At 38.7% G+C, this 25,510-nt stretch overlaps 1 protein-coding gene across 1 annotated transcript in view; it reads left to right on the forward strand.

The window, feature by feature from the left end:
• The first annotated feature begins 3,018 nt into the window (after positions 1 to 3,018).
• Positions 3,019 to 25,510, forward strand: part of FILIP1 (filamin A interacting protein 1) — a 101,889-nt gene continuing 79,397 nt past the window's right edge. The window contains exon 1 of the mRNA XM_066545904.1: positions 3,019 to 3,079. The gene's annotated coding sequence lies outside the window, so the exon portion shown is untranslated. The remainder of the gene's footprint in view (positions 3,080 to 25,510) is intronic.

Consider the following 25,510-nt stretch of genomic DNA (forward strand, 5'->3'; position numbering starts at 1 on the left):
ACAAAGAAATATGATTGTGTGAACAGTGACAGGCCTTCATCTGTATTTGTGATTAGCATTATCTTTGAAAATGGCAACAAGTCTTGCTGCTGCTCTTCTCTCTCTAGTGCCACATTTTATTCTCTTATTTAGCATTGCTCTGGCCTTAGGTTGCTTGATTGAAGTAATACTGAGACATTTGGCTTCCATTACAAATTTTCCTAGAATTATTTACTTTGGACTCCATTATCTTGGTTGCTTGACCAAGAGAGAACATAATTATCAGAAATTAAAAGAAAGTTTCTCTTTAGACTTAGTTGGAGGATGTCACTAAGACTTTGCATGATGGTCTTTATTGACATTAGACCTAACATAGGATGCCAAACTAAAAAGTCTCTTTCATGGTTTTGTTTTTCCTTTTATTTCCCACCCTCCACAACCTATATATAATTATTTTTTCCATCATTCAGTAAGAGAAAAATATAGATGAGAACCAATTTCATACTGCACCAAGTTAAAAACGTTACACTTCCAGTATCTCTGATTAATTGCACCTTTTCCCATACACTCTTTATATATTTTCTGACTTGCAAAACCTAATCTATTCTATTTTACCTAATTTTTTTTCTGAAATTCCCCTGGTCTTAGAGGATTATATCCATGTTGCACAGCTCGGGAGTGAGTTTGCAAGTGTAGGAGAATAAGCAGACTCGCACCAGCAGGTCACTGTTGAAACTCACCCACAAGGGCTGGCAGCAGAGAATGCCTCCTAAGAAGTTGTATTGTTTTCCACTCAGTGAATGTGCCAGGAACTAATGGGAGAGAAATGTTGAGAATAGCTTGGGTTTTTTTGAGATCTATAAGCCAAGTTAATTGTTTTGTTTGCCTGATTTATTATACTTGAATGAATAAAGTGCTGTTAGTACTGCACTTTGAGCAAGAATTTAAAGCCAGAATAGTCAAAAAGTTACACATCTGGTTGGAGCACCTCAACTTTATGAGGGAACTAAGTTAGAGATTCATTTTAGAATGTGGATATCTGTATCCCACTTCAGTTCAAAGTGGAAGCATATACCAGCAAACTTTGTGCCAATATGTTATTTGTCTCTAAAATAATCTTCCAAATAACTGTTTTTGAAAACCAGAAGTTTTACCATTTTTTATACATTCTAACTATTCTGTCCAAGTCAAATATTGAAATGCAAATGGAAATTAGTGATTATTACTTGGTCTCCAAAACAAAATATATTTGACATGATGGAAGTGTTTGGGGCTTTCATAAATGTGTCATCAATGTCTTAATATCAGTTACTTGACATAATACCTAATATTTACTTCATTTTCTCTTTATGAGCAACTTGGGAATGAAAGTATTTTTTCATTGTTCCTTGCTTGTTTAGATAATGACACAGATCAAGCAGAAGTCATTCCAGAGACAGGGTTAGAGCACCAGGCTACAGCTCATCCCACAGCTGCTTCCAGTAAGGGCTTGTACTCACCCTCTGGTATCTCATATCCTTGTGGCCAATTATGTTCCTGCATGTTGAAATTGCCACAGTGTGATACCTTTTCCCCATCCTACTCCTTGCACAGAGACCCAGCATCACTGCAGGGTACTGTTATGACCTGCTTGAATATTTTTTTGCTCTGCAAGGTTGGTGTGTCCTCACATACAAATATCCACAAGCGAATTTTTTAGCATAATTTTGCTTTTTTTCCTCATCTTCTTTCTTCCCTGCCTCTTCATCTAGCCCTAGATCAATACCTCAGATCATCACTCGAGAAAAGGCTTCCAAAGGAGGCTCTTTCTGCATTTAACTCCGAAGTACTGCTCAGATGAGAACAGAGTTGTTGGGGTAGGGAATTTTCCTTGCCAGAGACATTTTCAGAGGCTGTTCTGCCATGAGATGGTAGAACCTTGTTCTAGAATCTGAGATCTGCAACATCTTTGAGTCTTGATTTCATGACAGTTTGTGGGCTGAAAGCTATCCAATGTTACTGCTGGTCTGTTGATAAGGAGATTTGTGGCTTAGAATTAGGAATAGTAATTAGATCCAGAAGCAAGTGTGGATACATCAGAATGCATACAGCCCTGGGGTAATGTGTTCTGAATACTCCTGTCAAACCAATTGTGATTTGTGTGGCTTTCCTTTTCTTCAGTGAGAGACAGTATAGGAATAACTGCAGGAAGCTCTTGGTCTGGGAGAAAAAGGTTGTCTTTGGAATAAATATCACAGTGAAAACTTTCCACCCTAAGCCTTCATTAATTTCTCCATGTCATCTTAGTATATTTAAACTCTGTAAGAAATTATGCTGCAAAAAGTTCTTCCCACGTGTAATTTTTCCTCAAGTGAAGTGCATACCTTTCAAATTATAAACTTCCTACTTGTCCTAGGAAAATTCTCACTGTATAAATAATTGAACTCATCTGCAGTGAACACAAGTATTCTTTCTCTAGCAGTCTAAAATATATGCCTAAATACACATCTTGTACTTAGTGCTTTAAATAGTAATTACTCCTGTGAAGTCACTGGAAGCCCTTAAAAGGATTTGACAGTTTCCCCACAATCTTTCAGTGAATGTAGTAGCTGGGCTGTGCAGTGCAACATCCACTGATAATTCAGCAGCTGAGGAACTCAGCAAAGCCTGCTCCAAACTTCTCAGCTGTTGACAGGCTTGACTTGCTGAGAACACTGGTTAAATATAGCACAAGCGAGCTGAGCTCAACAAAGTCATTGCTGTAACACTGTGTGAAGAGACCAGAAGAGGGGAAATACAATCTGAGAACTAAACTGCCAAAGCCTAACACCACCTAGCAACAGTTGAAAAAACTTTTAAACAAAAGTCTGGGTGAGACACAGACAGAGTATACCTCCTACTTCTCCTGCCTGGGATTTCTGCGAGAAGCAGCTCCGGTCTTCTGCTCTCTACCTTGTTTCCTTTGTTACTTCAACTGCTGGTAGACCCAGAAAAGTGGGAAAAGTTTCTGTCTTTGTGATCTCCTGAGCTGGATCATTCTACTCCTGTGGTAGTGCTGTGGGACAGGCTACTGTGATCTTGCAGTGTAAAGGATATATTCCTAGGTCCGTGTTGCTCACAGGTAAGACTGAGTTAACCACGCCATCGTTTGTTTTTTTTTTTTTTACAGCAACCTTTATTTTCTAGTGTCTTTTTTTACAAAAAAATTCTTTTCTAATGTCTATTGTCTTTTTCCTTCTTTGAATAATCTTCTGAATGATTTGAAAATGTCAATAGATGAAAGCTGGGATAAAACTTTTAGAGGTTTTTTTTATGTCTTCATGATAGAAAAGCATTGCTTAAATAATTTTTGCAGTTCTGAGAACAAGCATAATGAACTAGCCAGCAGTAATATGAAAAAATGTATAGATTTTGACATGTATCTTGTTTATATCTGCTTACATGCAGACAGAAGACAAATCAACATTTAATAATAGAATACATATCATCTCTGCTAGTCCAGTGATAGTCCAGCAGCTATTAAAAACAGTGACAACCTGTGTGATAAATAAAAGGAAGCAGCCTTTCAGTAACAGAATTAACCAAATAGTTCCTGACCCCGTGCATTTGTACTTTCTGTTTCCTTACAAACTTTTAGGACACACCTGGTGCCTTTCATATTACCTCTGCGACAAATGCTCTTGGTTCTTGTGCTTATTTACATAGAATGAATATTAATCTCTGCTGCTTTGATTAGCAGCATAATGCAACCGTCCTAAGGACTGACCTAAGTGTGCTTGAGCTGGGTCATTGTTGGTAAAGTGTATGTTTCTATCAGCGAAATCATAAATGAGAAGCCAGTTCTCAGAGGGTTTTTTTATCCTGGCAGCAGGATGGAAGCCTGTTTGTTGTTGGAAATGCATATCCCATGGCCCCATAGTGGTCATGTAATTTAGGGGAAGGAATTGCTTAGTGTGATTTACTTTGTCTTAACTGACAAAAGCTGTTTGATCCATTGAAGAATGAATTCCACTCCTCCCTGCCACCTCTTTTAAAGCTGTTTTCTGCAAACAAAAAAATCTAGTGCGCATGAATTTTTAATAGACTGATTGTAAGTTCATATGCAATATGAATTCAGTTATGAAGGCAGAGATTTAAAGAATGCACTTACCCTGTGCTAAAACCCTGTTCACAGATTTATGTAAAATTGTCTCAGATGAAAAATATTTGTCCTAAAGAAGGAATGAACTAACTGAGTCTGTGCTGACTGTCTGTGGTGTTTGACACTTAGTCTGTGGACGCTGGGACTGCCTCAGGGAGATGAGAATGTCTTGCTTTAACAAAATAATTCTAGTTGCATCCCTGCATACTACATAAATGACATCAATACCACATCTTAGCACTGGATGGATTGGATGGAATTAAAATAATCTGAAGCAACTTGGTGACTGAGAATGTAACTGCCTGTGAAATGATAAAATAAGTTAAGTATTAGGATGGAAGAAAATTCTTAAAAGAAAAAAGTAATACAGTGTACATTTTTTTCATAGCAAGGGGCACACTAAAGCACTAACCACTTTTTGGCAGCTATCATTTAATGTGATAATCATTATTATGGAATTACTAAAACACTATGGTATCCCAAATCTTAGTCTCAAAAGGAAACTTTGGAATTACTTTTTAATAAGGACATATCCTGAGAAAGTTATTTTTTTCATAAGAAGGCTACACAGTGAGAAATAAATCTGACACAATATTATTTGTACAGTCTTTGTCATCTTGACAATAGAGTGAAAATTACTGACTCTTTAATGAAATATCTGGTAAATTAAACTGTGGAGAAAGGACAAATTTGACCTTCTGAAAATGTAGGGATCGCAAAATCTGGGAAAATGCTATGGTAATATTGACTCTTTTTTTGGTTTATTTGTTGCTCAGTGTAATGTGTGGTTATACAACTTCCCTTTTTTCACACAATTTACTTTTAGCCAAGTTTTTTAAATCAAAAGGCAAATTATTAGCTTGATAACTGTCAAATGAAGTGACATTTGAACAGTCTAATAGCAACTTCAGACTCTAACACATGGAGTTGTGGTTTTACATACATCTGTCTTCCTTCCCACTTCAAAATGGAGGAAGAGGCTAAAATTACTCTTTTCAACAGGTGTCCACAAAGAGGCTCTGGGATTTTCCAATCAAATCTGTGGAATATATAATGTGGCTATTCAACAGATGGTTTCATATTTGAAAGATAGCCAATTCTTCTAATGGCTACAGTGAAACCAAGGTCGATTTTATATCAAATCAAAAGTAATTTATGTTTTGGTGATACATATTTTTGTGGGAGACAAGTGGACATAGCATCCCCATTTATTTTCTCCCTCATGCATTATTTTGATTTTGTTTATATTTACATAACTGTGGAATGGATGGTGCCTTTCATGGTACTAAAGACTCCTTCCAATCTGAATCCGCTTCTGGAATATGTTGGTGACTTTTTTGATTTTGTGATAATGTTTTCATAGTTATGGTTATTATGTATTATTATTATTTCATTATTACATTAATTTTGTTATAATTTTAGCTGATCTAGTCCCAGCTAAAGTCACCATCTTGACTGAGTGCTTTCATCACCTGAGTCTTTCAGCCTCTCTATAGAGGATCTGATTGTTTTTAACACCAAATTCAAGGACTTGAAATTCATGTTCAAAGCTCAGCACTGTTCTGTCCCCTCTTACGTATGCCTTGTTTTTCCTGAGCTCCTCCTGCTCATATGTGGTAGATGATTGACTTTTGGCTCTGGTGTTTACTGGTACACCCTTCATGCTACTGGTTTTACTGAGCTTGATGACACCTCATGTGTCATCTCAGTTTTCTGTAGTGCCTCTCTCTGTCACACCTGACACAAATGGAAAGACTAAACATTCATATTGATAGAGATGTGTCAGCTAAGGTAGGATTCCTGAAAAAAATGGATGTGCTTCCTGGAAGTAGCCTGTGGACTAAGCATTAGAATATTAGGAAATCTCTGTTTTGCTGGTATGCCCTGTTTTGCTCCTCTGGGTTATGATTTCACTACTACAGCCATTTCCATAATAAAAGCTTCCTATTGATAGAGGTGTATCAGTGAAACTCCTCCTGATACAGGATCTTTCTGCTGGCAGACATTCCACACATACTTATTTAAGGCTTTTGGTAATCTTATCTAACTCAGTTCAGGTACCTCCAGGCAGAAATTAAGAATGTGCCTCAGAGCTGTGCCAGTCAAAGGTCAGGTTTATGCCATTGAATTCAGACTGAGATTTCCTTTGAATTGAATAAGATCAAGTTTTAGTATTCAGGAATTAGCAGATACATTTCCAGTCCCCTTAAGAGCATTTAACAAAAGAGCTCATCTCTATTTCTGTCCAAATATTTTTTTTTCTAAGAGATATTTTACTTTTCTTCCAATTTCCTGTTTCTTCCTTTCTCAAGGTCTGTTGTTGCAGGTTGCCCTCTTATTTAAATGTATAAACTGAATTTTGGTCAGGGGTTTTGTCCTTCTACATATCTAAAATGACAATTGGAAAAATGAAGTGAATATTTGTGAAGAAGCCAGATAAAACAACATTACAACTGAGAAGGAACTCCATCTATTCATACCTCCTATTTCACCAAAATATTTAGTGTATAAAACCTAGGATAAGAACTGAAAACTAGAAAGATAAAATAAGGATATCCTATTGTATAGAGATGTTTAAATACTTCTTTACAAGTATTTATTTTAAGCTCAAATGTTTAAACTTTTCAGCTTGTGGTAGTTTTCATTTTTAGCCTTTTCTGTTCTCCTTTCTCTTATTGTTTTCTACTGAAAGTTGTTTCCTAATTTTATATGGAATATTGGTAATTATTTGAGGATGACAGGCTTTTCTTCATTTTGGAGCATAGTGGATAACAGAGAAAATGATAAATTTTTTTTAACCTCTCTTTTTCTACTTGGTAGCCAGTATTTGTACCAAGCTAGTGGCACTAGAACTTGTAACATGGTCCTGCAGTTATGCTTTGAGGTGAAGGCAGAAACAATTCTGCCAGTGTTCTGTTCACAAGAGACAGTGGGAGTCTCTGGTCATGTTGAAAATCTGTGATGCTTCATGTATTTGTGAGAATCCTGCATTTTAGGACACTTGATTAGATTTTTCCTTTTATTTTGGGTCTTTGCACCTACTCTTCCTGCTTCTGCAGATAATCTGTACTTTCTGTATTACTTTTTATTCTCAGCATCATAGTAAAATAAGTCCTAATATAAGTGCAATTAAAAAATCTTCCTAGGTAGGGACAGCTGTGTTGTGTTGGTTTTTTTTTAATTCAAGATGGCTTGGCCCTGTGATTCTCATTCTGCTTTGTCGGGATTATCCCTCTAAACCTTTTCTACAAGTAAAGCATGCAAATTGTAGCTGTAAAGGTGATCTGTAAGATTACATAGATTGTGGCATCCTTCACAATATTTTACACACTCAGAAATACAGAGAAAATACAATTAAAAGCTAAATTAAACCTTCATCAGAAATGGGAGTGTATGTGGTCATGTGTGCATGACTTTTGCAAGGAAGGAAGTGCTTTTTGGCACAACAGAAAGCTTTGCTGAAGGAGTGGGACAAACACATCCAGAGCACAGGGAAACAGGCTGGAGCTTGTACTTTTTCCCTTAAATGGACAACCCTGGTTGCTGTGTGCTGACAGAGGCAAAGGGGGGTGTGAATCTGAAAGATTGCTGCACTTTGTCCAAGTGAGTTTCATTTCAAAGCTGATAAAATGACAATTAAAATCTTAATTATCTAAGATGTGGCCAAAGTCATTCAGGTATAAACTGGTGGGGTTTCAAAACTAGCAGAAAACTTGATGAATTTCCACTAAACTTGTCCAGTTTGATTTACACACTTTTAGAGCTCTGCAATACAGTAATGGTTACTTTCTTCACTTTTCCTTTTTGGGGAAATGGTAACAAAGAGTGCAATGTTTTGTGATTTATGCTGGTCAAAAATCTGTTCCAGTGCGTATGTAAAAGTGAAATTTTGGAATCTAAATCCATTTTCTATCTGAAATCCTCTAAATCTAATATTTAGAGTCTTGTGTGTTTGTGGGAGGGAGGTATCTAACTGACTAGTGTGTTATGGCTGTCGACAGTGAGAGCTACAGCTTTGCTAACAAACTTTGAAAAAACCCAACTGATAAAAAATTGGTTTTATTGCAGTAACAGAATAGGGTTTTTTTTAGAAGCTGGCTTTAAGGCTGCTCCTATTAGAAAAAAAAAAGTAATTGAAAATGAAAGCTCATGTGTCCTTGGTAGAAGAATTCTCACTAGAGTTTATCAGCCTGCTTGTGTTTTTCAGAAAATATAAAGGAAATGAATGCAACAGAAAGCAGAGACTGCTTGCATCAGTGTAATCCAATTGCTGCCAACTTGCCTTGTTTATCTAAGAGATCTCTGTGAAAATAAGGTCTTTCCCACACAGGCATGAGTCATAGGATGTAATGGAGCTAAGCAGACTTGCTTCAGCTTTCTAATGCACACAAATCTAAACCAACCTGTTTTAGTGCCTGCTCCTGCAACTAAATGCGATCTAACTTGACAACAGGAAGGGAGAAGTAATGGTGAGTTCATGGTGCTATTTCAGTGCAATAACCTGAATGCTAAGGAAACGATGCCATTTCCATTTATTGGGAAAACTGCAGTTACTGTGACAACAAATATACACTGAAAAAAACATACACAATTTATCCTCAAGTTCAAATTGGTGAACACAGTAGAAAGGGTATTCATAAAATCCCACACTATCTAGTTATGTGTCCTAAAGAACATTCTTACTTTTAAAATATGTAGTCCAGATTGTTCAAAAAATAACCCTTTAAAAGCCAAAAGAAAGGGCATAAACAAAAGGGTGGGAAAGAACATGTGGTTAATGATGACTGGTTTAGTGTTGGGCTGGCTAAAAATTAATTAAGCATATATTTCTCATGCTGAAGTTACTCTAGTCCTGTGTCTGTCATTCATACTTATCCTGAAAATCTCACTTGTCTCACCATCTCTAATTGCAAAGCCTCTTGGATCTAACTTCTAAGGTAAAGGCTACAGTAGTTCTTCTATAGTGTGTTATTTCTCCTTTTATTTTTCAACAAGGACTTCTGTAATGAAAAGAAACATACATTTTATTCCAGTAGATAAGGATTTCAGTTCCTCAGTCTGATAAAATTCTTTAGAGAAAATGATACATTCCAGTTCTTGACTCTGGGCAGGAGATGGCAGGAAGGGAATGATGCTGTGCTGGATGTCCTGAGGCATGTCAAACACAGCACAGAACAAGATGTCCCTGTGCACAGAGGGACACACATGGCAGCAGGGCTCCTGAGTGCCAGGGAGCCTCTGTTCTGAGGCAGCTGCCTCAGTGTGGGAACCACTGCTGCTTCAGTAGCATGAGACAGAGCCTGGAATCCCAGCACAAAAGGCACCAGGGTGCACATAGTAAAAGGCAGGGCCACAGTAGCATATCCTCTGCCATTTATTTACAGAACCATAACTTAGGTGGGAGGAGCTGGCAGAAATCATCCAGTTTCCCTCAAAGTGGAACCATCTCCAGACTCTGATCAGGTTGCTCAGGGCTTTGATTATTTTCATATATCCTGAGTATTTTTAATTTATAAAAGGTCTCTCACCTTTGTGATCTTTGGATCAGAAAGTTTTGGTCATGGCTGGCTATGAAATATTTTGCAAGAAATTATAATCAGTGTATCAAAATACATAATACACTGAATAAAAGATGGCTTGATAGTAACAAATCACAGGTCTTTGGCACTTTCAAAATTGCAAAAAGCCCACCTGTAGTGTTTTTTGTTTGTTTGTTTGTTTGGGGGTTTTTGTTTGATTTTGTTGTGTTTGATGTGTTATGTCCTAAAATAGGAATAATAAGGACAAAAAATCTTGTATGTAATATTTTATCTTAGTTTACTCCAGCTTTCAGAGTGCACACCCTCTTCCTTTCCTTCTGCCTGCTACATTCTGCTTGAAAGCCAAACATTTAGATTTAGGCACAGCTGAGGTGCCATCTTTCTACACAAACAATTCTGAAAAATGTTAAGTATATTCTATCCAGGTAGTCCAATAAGCTGCAAGGCTAGCATGGAAAATGTAAGTAATAAGAAAGTAAGTGTGTAAGAAAGGATAACAGAGATGCTGCTTTTGAGGAAGGAAAGTCTGGAGAATGTTTCCACTGCCAAGTTTCATTTTCTCATTGAACATCTCTTTCCAATTGTATCCTAATCAGGAGCAGAGCATGATGCACATATGGCAAACAGGATTCCTAGATGGAGTTCTGGTTAACCTGACTAGCTTAGGCTAGTTTAAAAAGCCCAACTTGTGGAAGCATCTAAATTTACCTGTTAGTGACTATTGTAGTATGAAACAAGGACAAAGCAGAGAGCTTGTGACACTCAAAGGGATGTGGCAGTCAGTCTTTGGGATTTCTCATATCTAACAAGAATAACCACTGATGACAGGTAGTCTTCTCTGTAGATAAAGAATGTTCCTAAAACTGGAACTTTAACTAGAATATTGTCATCATCTGTACATCTAGAGGGAAAAAAGAGAGGAAATTATTGTAGTTGGTGGTGTACAGAGATCTCAGATCCCATTGCACTTGTCTGGAGCAAGCTCAGCAATGGCTGCAGAGAGGAACTGGAGGAGCTGGTACACACACACTGGTCATATAAACCCTTGCAGCCTTTTTAATAAAAAAAAACCTGACATAAGCTTCAGTGGGGTTAATTTAGTGAGAAACATAGTGAGATTTAGGAAGAAGAGCTCATGCTCTGAAAGACACCAGAACAGGCTAGGACAGACAAGAAATACTTTAGCAGGAGGCCAGGAAGTTGAGTGTTTTAAAGCTAAACTCTAAACCTCTTAACCAAGAATTACCAGGTAAACATCTTTAACTACCCTGCTTTGAATCCATATGGATAGAGGTTTCAAAAGTAGCTAGTGGGTTGGAGAAAAAAAATACCTAAATTGATTTTCCTTTGCTTTCAGAGAACATATTCTAAAACCTCAAATTATTTTGGAACAGCTTTTTATTAGAACCATGGAGGGGGTGCAATGTAAGTATCTTTGGTACAGAATTCCATCCGTTTGCAAATGAAAATTTACAGAACTTACACAAGAGGATTGTACTGCTGTGGTACTTGGGGGCCCAGGAGGAGCTGTTCAGAGCCCTCTCTGTGATAGTGGCACAGCTGCCTCATTCCAACAAAACAAACTCCCTGCAGTGATACAAGTTTCTAGCCCCTGTTCTGTATCACTATCAGCCACACAACCTTTATCACTACAGGTCCATGAGAACTAATGGAGTGCTAGAGAAATATGTAGAGAGCTGTAGGCAGTGTTATGAGTTTCTCATCCTAGCACAAAAGAAGCCAAGGAAAATAAACAGAAATAAACTGAATAATCTACAGAAGTGTTCTGTGAATACACTCATCCTAACACAACAGTTTGTAACAGCTTGTTAAGGGATTGGTAGAATGGCAACAATTCTACAATGGCTGTTGGTGTCAGCTCCAAAAATCCCTCCAGGACAGCAGTGAGTGTCTAGAAATAAGGCAAGCATAATTGCACACAAGGAGGGTTAGTTTACTTACCACCAGCACTAGTTGTGTAAACAAAGTCTAAATAACACTGCGAGAGTGTGATTGAACTGCAAGGCTGTAAGAGTGGCAGCACATCTCATAGAGTCCTTTTTCACCAGAAACACTTTGCTAAATTCAGGTTCCCTCTCCAAAATATTCACATCATGTTTGAATTTTGTTGTTTAAAATAATGCTACCTTAAAATGTAAGGTGATAGTTGTCATGCCAGGGAGGAGAAATGCTGCTTAAATTGCTGACTTTCACATCAGTGACTCCCTGCGTGACTCTCAGCAAGTTACTTTTCCACTTTTAATAACAACCTGGAATGGTACAAGAATAAACACAGTAGTGACTTTGACACTCTGAGATGTTGCAGTGTTGAACATCATGTCAACAGCTTTGAATAAGAAGACTTAAATAGCCCTCTTTAGAAACCAGATTCTGCAGGGAGAAGTAGGATAGAAGTTGAATTAGTCTGCGTGACAAGAATATGTATTTTTAGAGGAGCTCTCCAGAGGGAAGCTTAGCTGTGCCCTTAGTTGTAGGTCACCATAATCAGCCATACTGCTAAAGCACAGCAAAGAAAGGAAGGAGGAGGACCAGGGATGTGACCAGAACAGGAACAAAACCATACCAGAATAGAAACCAAACTAATGTCAATACTAAGATGTTTCGGGAAAATCAAAACCATTCCCTCAGGTTCAGTTGTACCAGAAGTAATTCAGGGCAAAGGGGTTGCTGTCAGCTTGTGAGCTTGTTGTTATTTTGGGAATGCTCAGGACAAGCTCTCTAGTACAAGGAGGAGACCACTGGGAAAAAAAATAATCCTGAAGGAAAAAGAACCTTTGAGAGAAGGGGTGAGCCAAATGTGACTGCCCAAATTAGCTGGTGTTTGGAAGCTCTGGAGCCACTATAGGGCTGTGGGGAGGGAGGAAGAGGGAGCACCTGGAAAACAGAAATGTCCTGTGGTGCTGCTTGTCTCCTGCAAGCTCCTGCAGTGTCTCCAGTCGTGCCTGCTTTGTTAAAGCAATGGTGGCAGCTCAATTGACTCTTGCCAACTGGGATTTTTGATGAGGGCTTACCAAGGAATTAAGCTGCCATAACATGGTACTCAACTTTAATTAAAACCAGAGAAAATTAGAAGAAAATGCAGTTCTGATGTCTTCAAGGAAGTTGAAATCTCTGATCTCTAGATGATCTGATGCCATGATGCTTTAAAATGCCCTGAAAAACAACTATGGAAGATTTTCTCGAGATTTTGAGTCTATGTGGTTGGTGATGCCAGTGACCAGAGGGGATGGTGAGTTTGGGAGCAGGGCAGAGTCTCACCCTTACAGATGTGCCACTGCTCAGGAGAGGCCATGGCTGCTGGGACATGGCTGAGGGCAGCCTGGGCCTGCCACACTGTGCTCTGCCATGGTGACAGCAGTGACAACTGCACAGGTGGCCTCAAAACTAGCCCAGACCAAAGCAGGAGGTCTGGAAATAATTTCTTAGTTCAGTTGTGAGCCTCTCAGATTGAGGGGAGAATGGGGTAATAAATGACCCTTCCTTGGATTTCATGAAAGTGAGCTCAGGTCTTTCTTGTGAGGGTTCCCCTGAAAAAAAGGTGTGAAATGTGCAAGTCCTAGCAGCCACACACATCCTAGGTTTACCAGCACAGAAAAAGGGTCTGCATGTCCTGCTCTGCTGGGAGAGGAGTGAGACCTGTAGTCCCCTTTTGGGGAATGACACAGGGAGGGGTTGCAGGAAGATAAGGAAAAGTCACCTACCAAAAGAATGAAAAAATCAGTCTTCTGGGGCAGCAATATTCAGATGCAAGAAAGAGGTGTGGAAAGGAAAAGAAATCAGTAGTTTCTTTTAAGTGATCCTAGTTAATTTCACTTAAAATTAGTGACCCACAGTGATGACATTTAGAATGCTCCGAAGGAAAGAGTTGCATATGTACCATGTACTGAAATGTAGCAGCATTTCACCAAATGCTTTGTCATTGTGGAGAGGGGAGCTTCTCCCCATGTGTACAGTGGTAACACCCATTCTCTTACAAAAAACTCATACCATACTATAGCAGAATATGAGTTCAAATGGTTTGTTTAAAGTCTCACAGCAAATTGTAGCACATCAGGGGCATTTTTGGTTAATTGGTTGGTTGGTGTTTTCTTGCTCTTTCTGTTGCTGTTGTTGGGTTGTTTGGTTTTTTTTATTATTTAGGGTTATGGGATTGGGTGGGTTTTTTTGTGGAATTGTTTTTTCTTCTTTTCATAGTGAAAGAACAAAGTTAAGCCCTCAGCATTTTGAGCCTACTGTCTCATGGCTGAACCTAATATCTGATCTGTAAGCTCCCCTGGACGGACTACTTCATTGTTGTTTTCCTGATATAAAAACAAGGGACCCTGAGAAAGTGAGAGATAATAACCTTTTTTCTGGGTGGTCATTTTGGTGCTTCTTGGATCAGGCAGCTTGAGATGCTTCAAAACAACCCAGTGTATTTCCTCCAAAGGATGCATATACATCTCATCCCTGTGTGTCTAAGCCCCCCTGGCCTCTGTCCAGGAACATCCACATTTCCTGACTCATAACAACTGTGCCCTGTCTGGTTGTACTTCATTAGCAGCAGCTCAAAAATCAGAGCAATATTCTGCTGTTGCATAAGTTCTTCCAAGCAGTAAACAATAACACACTGCCACAAATTTTATTGCATTTATCTTGGAATTTAAGATCCTGAAGAGATGACTGCTTGTTGTTATTTTCTTTAATGACTATCCAAAAAGATTGTAAGATGCTATTCTTTAATAAATACCTTCAGGATAACTTGGCATCTTATTAATTAAATTATCTAAAAAGGAAGAATAAATGCTACAGAAGCTATATTAAGCCAATAATTTTTGTTCCAGCTGAGAAACATAGTTATGATTTTTTATTGTCATATCAGGTTTATTGCTGTATCAGAACTTACAGAATAAAATGGTGAGGGCAAATTTAAAGCTACAGAAGCAGAAAACAATTAGTAGGTGTAGTAACTTACCTTTCAGTACATCCTATTCTAAATAGCTCTTCTTTACTTGCGTCTCAAACATTTAAAACATTTTAAAAGCAGTAGCATTATCAACTGGCTCAAAGCAGCTTAGAAAATAAATGGTCCTTGACTATTACTGGAGTTCATGAAAAGAAAACTCTTGTCTGGCTCTAAAATCTATTTTGGAGCTACGGCTGCTCCACTCCCCTGCTTGTGGCATGATGCAGCTGCTATTCCTTTAATATTTTTGCTGACAGCTACAGCTGACAGATAACATTTCAGTTCACCCCAACATCAACTGTGTCTCAAGGCTCCTTGAGGCTGAAAATGCTGCCTTCCTTGTGCCTTTACCTGCATCACGGTGCAATTCTGCAAGTGTGCAATATTCAGTGGCCACTTGTAATGGAGCAGCAGCCTCAGGGCTGCAGGCAGGTCGTGTGCTGGGGGAGCACATCACCCATGTCTCACCTGGGAATGGTGCAGGAACAGCTTCTCTGCTTTCCCTTCATTCCTTCTCCCACGTCCTAAGAAAATAGGCACCTGAGCCTGGGAATAAAAATAATTTTGCATATATACCTCTGCAGTATGTCAACTGATATTTTACGTTTTACATTAGTTGTCACCTTATATTTTTGTTTTAATTATATTTGTTACTATAGCCAACATAAAAGCTATTTAATCCATCTTAATGTATAATTCTCTAGCAAACAGACCTTGATTTCTTGGTCCATAGGAGTTTTCATATCATAACCAAGCACTCAGTAATACTGTGGTGATCCACCCACAAAAGGAACTATTCACAAATGCAGGACTGTTTTCCTCCCTGAGAGAAAGAAAGAACATATACAGTGCTCCCAGTTCTGTCCTTGAACATCCATATCTGTTAGAAAGAAGAAGCTGGAGGACAGGAAAGCAGTCAACATGTACGAGAGAGAGACAAAGAAAAGTGAGAAGGAGGCATTGCTCACTTAGTCCTCCAGAGAAATTCTCAGGAAAACTATTTATGATATAACTGTACCTTTTTGATTGACAACAGAGTTAAAAAAAGAAAAGTTAATGTTTTGCTATGTTTTCTGGTTGTTTGGGGTTGTTTTGTTTTGTTGGTTGTTTTTTTTTAGGATTTGCAGTGAGATTCATTAACTTTTGTTTGCATTTAATATTTTACTAGACTTCAAAATACTGCTTTTATTATGGGGCTCATCTATCAAAATTTAAAGAACAGGATGGCAAGGGGGAGTTTGGAATCATGAAAAACACCCATCAAAACAACCCAGAAAGGAAAAGGTTACAGTACCTTTTTACTACAGTATAGACATTAAAACATCTCCCAGAAAAATACTTTGACTGTTTCACTTCACAGAAAAAAAGTCAACTTTGTGGGAAATCTTTAATTATTCATGGAGCAAGAGCTACCACTTGGGAAGACCCAAAGCTACATGCCAAGTGATAGAGTTGGTTGGCTCCCTGTGACCCAAAATCCACACATTTTTGTTCAAATACCCATTTTTGAATCCTACAGACAATTTGAAAAACAGTTTCTGTATTGTAAGAATTTAAGACACTACTGGGCTTTGACAGAAAATTGGGACTTTTGGTAAAAGAAGGCAGAGAAATAAGTTTCTTTAAATTGTTCTACTTCCCCTCCTATAGTACCTTTGACTTCTTGTGATCTTAGTATGGGGAAAAAATATCAGAAATAGGAAAAGGAACTGTTTCTGCAGTTCATATATTCAATTTTCATTTCTTGTTCTTTTCAAATTATGCTGAATTTGACCCAAATCTGCTTCAGAGTACTCAAACCCATTGTTTTAGGCAGAATGAATTGTTTACTAGAAGAAATTGCCCAGCATAATTTCAGCTGCAGTCTCTAATCAGACTGCTGTGCCTCCAGTTCCCCTGTGGTGGGAATCCACACGAGGCAAGCAGCAGGATGGTTGCATAGCTGTAACACCAGGGGCTGAGAAAAGCACATCCTTGAGCCTTGACAGGTAGTGTGAAGGTGTCCTAGCCCTTCTCTAGGGCCCATGGGACCCAATTTACAGCTGGAGAATATTGCTATTAACCTCATGTTTCCATTTCTCTGCAGAGAGAGTACCTAAGCAAGCACAAAACCACCACTGAAAACCATACCTGCCAATACAAATAAATAATACAGTGTCACTATTCTATGAAGAAAGCAGTGAACCTCAGTTTTCTGTGTCAGGTGATGATATTAGACTATGTAATATTTGACAGTTCAAGAAATACCTAATATAGTCACTGTTGTGTTATACTGGATCCATTTTCTTTTTGGTGCAACTCCCCTTCCACAGGTTTCTCAAGGAAGGCAAAACTTCTCAATTCTGTCCTGCAGTTCAGTGCAATCATCTGGTGTCTAACTCTGACAAGTGGCATTTCATCTGAGTGACCCCTCAAATCAAAACACTTTCTTCATGGAAACGAGCCTGCCTGAAACAGCTTGCATTAAAAATCTGCTGTAGTTAATAGGTCAAAATTCCCAAGGACATTGCACAAAAGTCTGGCAGTGTCAGACTGGTTCATCTTAAAAATGCTGTCATAGAGCACTGCAGGCAGGAAAACACAAACTGCAGACATTATATTATTTTTACATATTTTTTGAGTGCTGCCAAAATAGGCATCATTTGCAGGTCAAATACAGAAAAAAACCAAAACTTGGCAAGTTTGGCTGAAATAATAATAAGGAATATTTAGAAATTTCTTAGAGCATGTCTGAGAATGTGCTGTGTATGTCAGCTCACAGATTGTGATCATGTCCTTTTTTATGTATTCTCTAAGAAACCACAAAATCAACCAAGAATAAGATAGCGAAAGTCAGAACAGACATCCCTTCTGATGTTTTGACTACAAACAAAAATCTATTAATTTATTTAATAAAACATCTGGTTTTATTTTTAGCATCTTTTAAAAAACTTCTTTTAGAACACAGAAGGGAGGGAATGGATTTGTTGATAAACAGTCTTATCAACATTAGTTGGTACATTTTGAGTCTCTTCAGTGGATTCCTCTTAAATTTTCATTGCAAGTCCTTCCTTAAAGTCAAGAAAAAAACTGGTAAAAATCAAGGTGTTCCATGACATACTTTTATACATCTGACAGATTTCTCTTATCTAGACAATAACTTGAAACTCTGTTAGTGGTAGCACTTGATGGATTTCTTTTAGTTTGAAGGTCTGCTTTGCTATTGGTAAAATATACATACTCAACTGGTAATTCACAATATATGAAAATTTGAAGTATAAATGTGAGCAGATATGAAATGCTATATCAAAACACTATAATAAACAGTCATGACAATTGATTTACAAATGAAATGTTAGGCTGGGATATAAGAAAAGAGCACATACTGCAGAGCAAGCTGATAACAAAGCCCTATCTGAGTTTGCCTGACACTTTTCATTAAAAATCTAGTCTTATATGAAGCCCAGTTGTTTACAGCTTTGCCAGACTTCAGTTGCTCAGGCGGGATGTCTGGCTGAGTCTGAATTGTTTTTGGAAGTTTCAGCTAGAATGCTTTGAGCATTTCCAAGAATTAGTTGAGAGAAAATTCTTGTTTGCCCATGTGAAAACAATCCCATAACCATTTAGTGAAGAGCTTTAAGGTCTCTGTGTTCCAGAGTGATCTACTGAAATTCAGCCAGGAAACTGCTCTGTGGCAGCAAATTGACTTTTGCCATTCCTGTGAAAATTATGCCGGGCTAAGAGCCACTGAGCAAAACATTTCATCAAGGATATCTTGTGAAAAGATACCTGGTAGAGATTGGTAACTGGCTTCTCAGAACAGCCCACACATGCTGAAAGCTGCCCCCGTTCCTGCTATCTCACCTATTGCAGATGACTTAGGCACATGCCATTTCCAGAGAGCACCTCTGTGCACCACTGGGTTAAGAAACACTCTTCCCCTAGTGCTTCAGCTTACAGATCAAAACAAAATGAGATTTAAGTCCTTGTTTTTTCTGTTTCAACAATACTTCCTCAGCAGAGCCTATGCCATGGTGGCAAAAGATGTGTGGATAGCATGATTGCTCTAGCTGCTGGGAGGGTCACTGGTGAGGAACAGCACAGTGATAACTCCTTTTGTGATGCTGTTGTACCTTGTCTGTCAGGATTTCTTTGCCAGCAATAAATATTGGTCATCACCTTTGCTGTGGGATGGAATTCTTGCCTTTGGGAAGGCAGAGAATAATCAACAATCACACTGACACTTTGCCAGTGTAAATATGCTTTTATTAGGAATTTATCTCAATCTTCAGCTGATTCACATTTGGAATCAGAATTATCTCAGTTTGTGTCTTTCTGTGGTGTGAGATTTATGCCATTGCACTGTCTGGCATTCACCATTGCCTGACAAGCAAGTTGGACTTCTCTCTGGGTCCCAGCATCCACCTCAGCTCATCTTCCAGCTGTGAGTTTTGGAAGTGTTCAATCTCCAATCCCCCTCTAGTAGCTGTGACTCTTCAACTTCACCCACCTGCAAGGTACCACACTTCCCTACAAAGCTGTCTTCTTTGCTCTTCCCTTTGGATTTGGGCACAGGGCAGGCTCCTAAGGCTCCTATTTGCTCAACCTGCTTTGCTCTTGTAGAAACAGCTATGGCAGCTGCTGTTCCCGTATTTTTACCATGCTCACTGTCCCTCTTCTCCCTACTGCAGTCCCCCCAAGGAATTCATTCAATCTGACTGTGCCATCTGTCTCAGTGTTCCTCACTTGCTTGCCCTCCTCCCCAAAGCCAGGGCTTTGCAGTTCTGCTGCAGTTCTGTAAAGCAAAAATCTGTGTTTCCATTTCTCACAGTTTGAAAGCCACACAGAAACAGTTAAAAATATGTGGGTGACACAAAACAATGCCAGTGCTGGCTCTCTGACCCTCAGCCATTGTCTGGTCATACCTACATTATTAAACATGGACTTCAGAACAGGTTCACTATGTTCAGGCTACCAAACTCTGGCTAGGCTAATCCCCAGGCAGGGCTAGCTCCTGAACCATTCTAGAAAGACCCCTGGTTAGTCCATGCCAAAATTTTGACCAAGTCCTGGCACTGCTTAATCTCCTAGTTTAGATGTAATCATTATGTCACACTCACCTGAGCATACCAAGTACCTGGGATCATCTGAACAATCACATAAAACATTTCTGCATTATAAAGCTATACTTACTATTATTGGATCCGACTTCTCTAAGATTACAGCTAGGAGACTGTTTTCCAAGCATATTTTGAACATCTAACACTGGAAAATTCTAGGATTGGAAAAAATTTTGTGACACATGTTTAAACTGATTTTCCAAGTTAGTTCCTTAGGCATTATTTTAGTATATATCCTCTGTATGCATCTTTCTTTACTATCTACTTTTCTTTTTCTCTTTTCATTAGATGAGTAAAAACTACAGAGACAATTTTAATAACACTCAGGGATCAGTGTTTCCACCTGAACTACCTTCATTAATGAGCACAGCAGATGATACTTCAGTCAGATGAGTCGAAGCTAATAACACCTCATTGGGTCTTCTTAGTTCCTTAAGGACAAACAGTGCCTAGAGCTACAAGCACAATTGGGCACATGATTTCACAGGACTATCTCCTTTTCAAAAGGCAACATGTAAGCAAGAAAAAGAATGCTGATAAAAAAAGGTTAATTTTAGCCATATGTGCTTTTGGAAGACTGTATTTTATTGAACAGCAATTTGATGAGTAACACAAAAAACTCATACGGGCAATTCTAAGCTCCATCAGAAAAAAACTTCCCAAAACTTCTTGATACATCAACAACTAAACTGTAAACAGCCAACAAACCAACCAGAAACTCAAAGAACCACTTTGAGCCCTTGTCTTCAGCAGAATAGAGCACACAACTCATATGTTTGTGGGGATATCAGGTCTTGCAGGGCCTTCTACACTGTTCCATGCAAAAGTAGAGCATTGGAACTTGCAGCTCATGAGGACTGACCAGATGAATTCCTTGGCCTTCCTGTCCTGTGAAAGGACTGTGGTGGTGCCTTAGAGCCCCAGGAGTTGCTCACTCCTGTAAGTGAAGCAGAACCTCAGAGGCAGCTCCATCCTGAAATGATAGCAGGAAGCAAAAATGACCACCCATTTTCTCCCACAAGTTTTCAATGCCCTGTGTTCAGTGCATGTTTTGTTAAAGTTTGAAAATCACAGTTTTAGAGCAAACCAAGAGACTTTCATCTGCCAACATGCCTTTCAAATCCTTCTCCAAGAGCTGATGAAATGATCTGACATAAAGCAGAGCAGAGGCTGCATTCTTTACAGAGCTTTAAGTGATGCATATTTTACCAACCCATCCATGGGAAAGAGATTCTTGAACAAAATGGCTAAGTGAAAGAAGAGATAATTTTAAAAATATGCTTAAATGGAATTTTAGTTGTGACATGCACCGTGAACATTGCTAATGATTTCAGATATAAGATTGTTCTGCAATCAAGAAGCAACTCAATATGCTTTTAAATTGTAGCTCTGAAAACATAATTTATGTTTCTGTTACTTTTATCTTAATTAATCTTCTTGACTTTACAAAAATTTAGATACAGATTCTTTGAAAACTTGCAGCTCCAACACTAATTCAACAGAACAGTTTCTGAGAAACAACTGTTACATCAATAAATATAAATATCTAAATATACGTAAGATTAAGATCCTTCCTATCCAAGATATTTCACCTTTAATTTTAAGTGCTTGAGGCATTAGCGAAAGCTTAAAAGTGTTATTGAAAAAGTGCTGTGACATCTGAGCTATGGTATGCAATTTGTTCACATGCTCAGCAACAAGCAACGTGCTCTGCCCTTCTTTTCTGTCCATAGGAAGAGTTGCTTTTGGATTTCATTTGAGGGTGAGGCAAGTACTTTTGAGATAACGTTTTGCAGTTTCCTGCTGCTCAGTTCTTATTTGCAGGCTCATTAGTGACTGTTTTGCAAGAATAGCTTTCACATTTGAACCGCTTAGTAATGGCAATAAATTTTTGTGGTTTAAGACTAAAAAAGTCAGCTCCAGATACCTGCCGGGAGGTATTATAATTTTTTGTGTACCTCAGCTCAGGATACAGTTGGCTTTTGTTGTTGTAGGGTATGAATTACAGTTTTGCTTCTAAAAATAGGAGTCCTTTGTATTTGAACAAAATAGTTCAATAAACCATCCTTGCTGAGATAACAGTATGTTTTTCATGTCAAAACTACAGTGGGACAAAGAAGCCTGCTTTCAAGGGTACCAGCCAAGCCACAGTAATTTAAAATAGCTGAGCATCAAGTCCTTCAGTTTTACTTCCATGTCTTGTCATAAGCAATCAGATGAAGAGAGGGAAGTCTACTGAGTTAGTAGTAAGCCACCACTGGTTTCCCAAAGTGAGGTTCAAGGCTTCTCTGTGTGAGCCCCTGAAATTCAATCAGCTGCAAGGAACTCTGCAGCATAATTAGTGGCAGCTGGGGATTGCATTTGTGCTCCACTCTGGGCAAGCAAACAAACCAACCAACACACAAACCAGCAGCTGAAAACTGCCAGCAGGGGAAAGCAAGTGCATGGCAAGGATTTGAAACTTCCCCAAAGCACTCTTTCTGCCTCCAGCTATTTTCAGTTCAAGAGATTGCCCTAAACTGATGTGGTTTATCTGGGTAGCAACCATCAGTGAGTATTTGTGCCAAGAATGTCTCCTCCCAAGTCATGTTAACTTCTGCATTTGTGGAGAAGGCATTCTGTAGTTCTGCTCTTCAGTGTGTGAAGAACCATCCTGTTCTGTTTGTTGGTGGAGACTGCTTCAAAGCCCATGTAAAGCAACAATAATCAGCAAAAGAGAGCAGGTGCCAAATGTGATAGGAGCATAGACTAGTTTTCTACTAGAACTCTATGGGTTTGAAAGATGCCAGCATCACTCACCTTTCTGGCTCTCTTCCCAGACACAGCCAGGATGGAAGGCAGTCAGTGCCAGAGCCCTGCAGAGCTCAGATCCCTGAGCTGTGGATGACCAAGGAAAGCCAAAGCAAATGCTCTCTGGCTGCTGTGATGCACAGAAATCATCTGATAACTGAGAGATCCTTGATAACAGATTTGTCTTCCACAGGAAATGAAAACAAACAACAAAAAAAAAGGGAAGCACATAAGCACATGAAATTGTTGTTCAGGGCTCTAAACCTAGAGTTAGTATCATACGCTTTCTGACCATCCTTACACTGTTTCTCACTAACATTTCAGAAGAGCACAGAAACTAGCAGTCCTTACAGAGGCTCTACTATACTTTGACCAGTCACAATAGGGACTTAAAACCTACAGTGCTGGAGATTCCTTGGTGAAGCTATGTCTTGTTTCTGACATACAAACATGAACAAAATAATGTGGCCCATGAGGATTGTATCAGAATTTCCCAGAATAATGTGTAAACCCAGAATCTAGTGTCAGACAGTATATAACTTTTTCTTTTGAATATGGATCAAGTTTTTTTTCTTAAAATTAGCACAGACATTTTTCTCCTGTAAGAGAAAATATTTCAGAATATCAGTCTTCTGAAAATTGATCAGTCTTCATTTACTCATGACCAATTTGCTTCTGAAAGAGCTCAAAGCATGTGGACGGTTTCTGTTCAAATCAAGAACTAATTTTGCTTGAGATAAAAGTAGCAGTTTAAGGAGGAAAATTTAAAAGGAGCAGTTTAAGGTGGAAACATGGCTGTTTTGATGTATATGTGCCACGTGGACTGCTGAGGCAAATCAGGAACTTGAAAAATGCCTATCTCTTCTGATTGAATCCTTAATCATATATAACGGTGTCATGGTTTAATCCCAACTGGCAACTCAGCCCCACAAAGCCACTCAATTCAATTCCTCCCCCCAGTGGGATGGGGAGAGAATCAGAAGAGTAAAAGTGAGGAAATTTGTGGGTTGAGATAGAGACAGTTTAACAGGTAAAGCGAGAGCTGCACATGCAAGCAAAGCAAACCAAATAATTCATCCACCACTTCCCATGGGCAGGCAGGTGTTCAGCCATCCCCAGGAGAGCACAGCCCCATCATGGGTGTCAGTCACTTGAGAAGATGAATGCCATCACCCCAAATGTCCCCTCTTTCCCTTCCTCCTCCCCCAGCTTTATATACTGAAGGTGACACCATATGGGATGGGATGTGTCCCTTCCCAAGTCCTTACACACCCCTGTTGCAGACATCTTTTTGTGAAAATCTTTTCTTAGGATTTATTCCCTTCTGAGAAGCTGAGGCCTCAGAAACAGAATGTAAACAATGGTTATCTGCTGCTGTGGAATGCAACAGGTGGATTTTTGATTGGGCCATCTTGAATGTTTACAATTAATGGCCAACCACAGACCAGATGGCTTGGACTCTCTGTCTGAGCCACAGATCTTTGTTATTCATTCTTTTCTATTCTTAGCTAGCCTTCTGAGAGATGAAACCTTTCCTTCTATTTCTTTTTAGTATAGTTATAATGTAATATATATATCATAAAATAATAAATCAAGCCTTCTGAACATGGAGTCAACATTCTCGTCCCTGACTCATCCAAGAACCCCTGTGGACACTGTCACACACCCCCTGCCTCCTCACTGGTGGGGTGGGGTGAGGAGCAGAAAAGGCCTTGACTCTGTGCAAGTTCTGCTCAGCAGTAAAAGAAACCTCCCTGAGTTATCAGCCCTGTTTCCAGCACAAATCCAAAATACAGCCCCATACCAGCTACTGTGATTACTTCTATCCCAGCCAAAACCAGCACAAATGGGAACAGGAACAGAGGCTATGATGAAAATCATCAGCAATGTCAGAGTCAAAAGTGAAACTTTTGATTTGTTTACTCGAGAGACAAAGTGTGAAGAGCATGGAGGAAGGATGTTGAATAACAAGAGGCTAGAGAAGATGAATGGGTGGATGTTCCTTCACAATATATGTGAAGTACATATGATAAAAAAAAATTTAAAATGAAGAAATGCATGCAAAGTTATGTAGATATACGTAAATTGATTTTCACTGTCTTCTATTAAAGTCAGAAACTTAGAATGCTTTCAGAATAATTTTTATATAAGATAGGAAAAGATGTTAGAAGTCAGTAATTCAGGTCCTAAGCCATCCATTAACTGATAACAATGGAGACATGTTTTCCATTCTCCTCGATCCTTTCTTCCTGAGTGTCTAATGCTGAATCTCGAGAGCTGAATTCAGCATTGCTCTCGAGAAAATGGTGAGAGATTTGGAACTAATTTTTAATGCTGACTAAGACAGTGAACTGCTAATAAAACCAGGAAACCTCAAGCTAGGTTTATGAAGCCATCTTAGTTGAGAGTAGAGTGAATCAGAATTTGATATTATTAATTACCATAAGATATGATATTACAGTAATTTTGGGGCATCTTCAGAGTAAAATTTGCCTTCACTGAACTATATGAAGATAGCATGCTGGTATTTTCATCAAAACTTCAAGAAAGAGCTACAGGAAAGTGAAACTCTGTGTAGTACTGTCATGGCTATAGTTGGGTCCCATTCACAGGGGCTCTCTGGGTGTATGTGTGTGGGTTTGCATTTAGAAAGAAGAGCTTTTCGTAAATTATTAATTTTTATGTAACCATTTTACTGCTTTTGGTGGAATTAGATTTTTACAAACTGTTTCTTTTTACCCAAGAAATTTTCTGCTTTGTAGAGTTCATGCATTTTTACTTCAAGCTCAGCATAAGAAACCTTTTAAACATGAAAAAAATGAAGTATCTCCAAAACCAGATGACTCTTTTTTTAAAAAAGTCTTCCCTCTCATGTGTTCAACCCATGCTATGACCAACATAAATTAGAAACAATCATAATTCTGTTCCCTTGGCTATATCTTTTGGATACCCTCCAACATAAAATGCATTAGCACAAAAATGTTCTTGTCCTTAATTAATTTATAGCTTAGAGCAG

This window comes from Molothrus aeneus, chromosome 3 (assembly GCF_037042795.1).
Source record: "Molothrus aeneus isolate 106 chromosome 3, BPBGC_Maene_1.0, whole genome shotgun sequence".
Taxonomy (NCBI): domain Eukaryota; kingdom Metazoa; phylum Chordata; class Aves; order Passeriformes; family Icteridae; genus Molothrus; species Molothrus aeneus.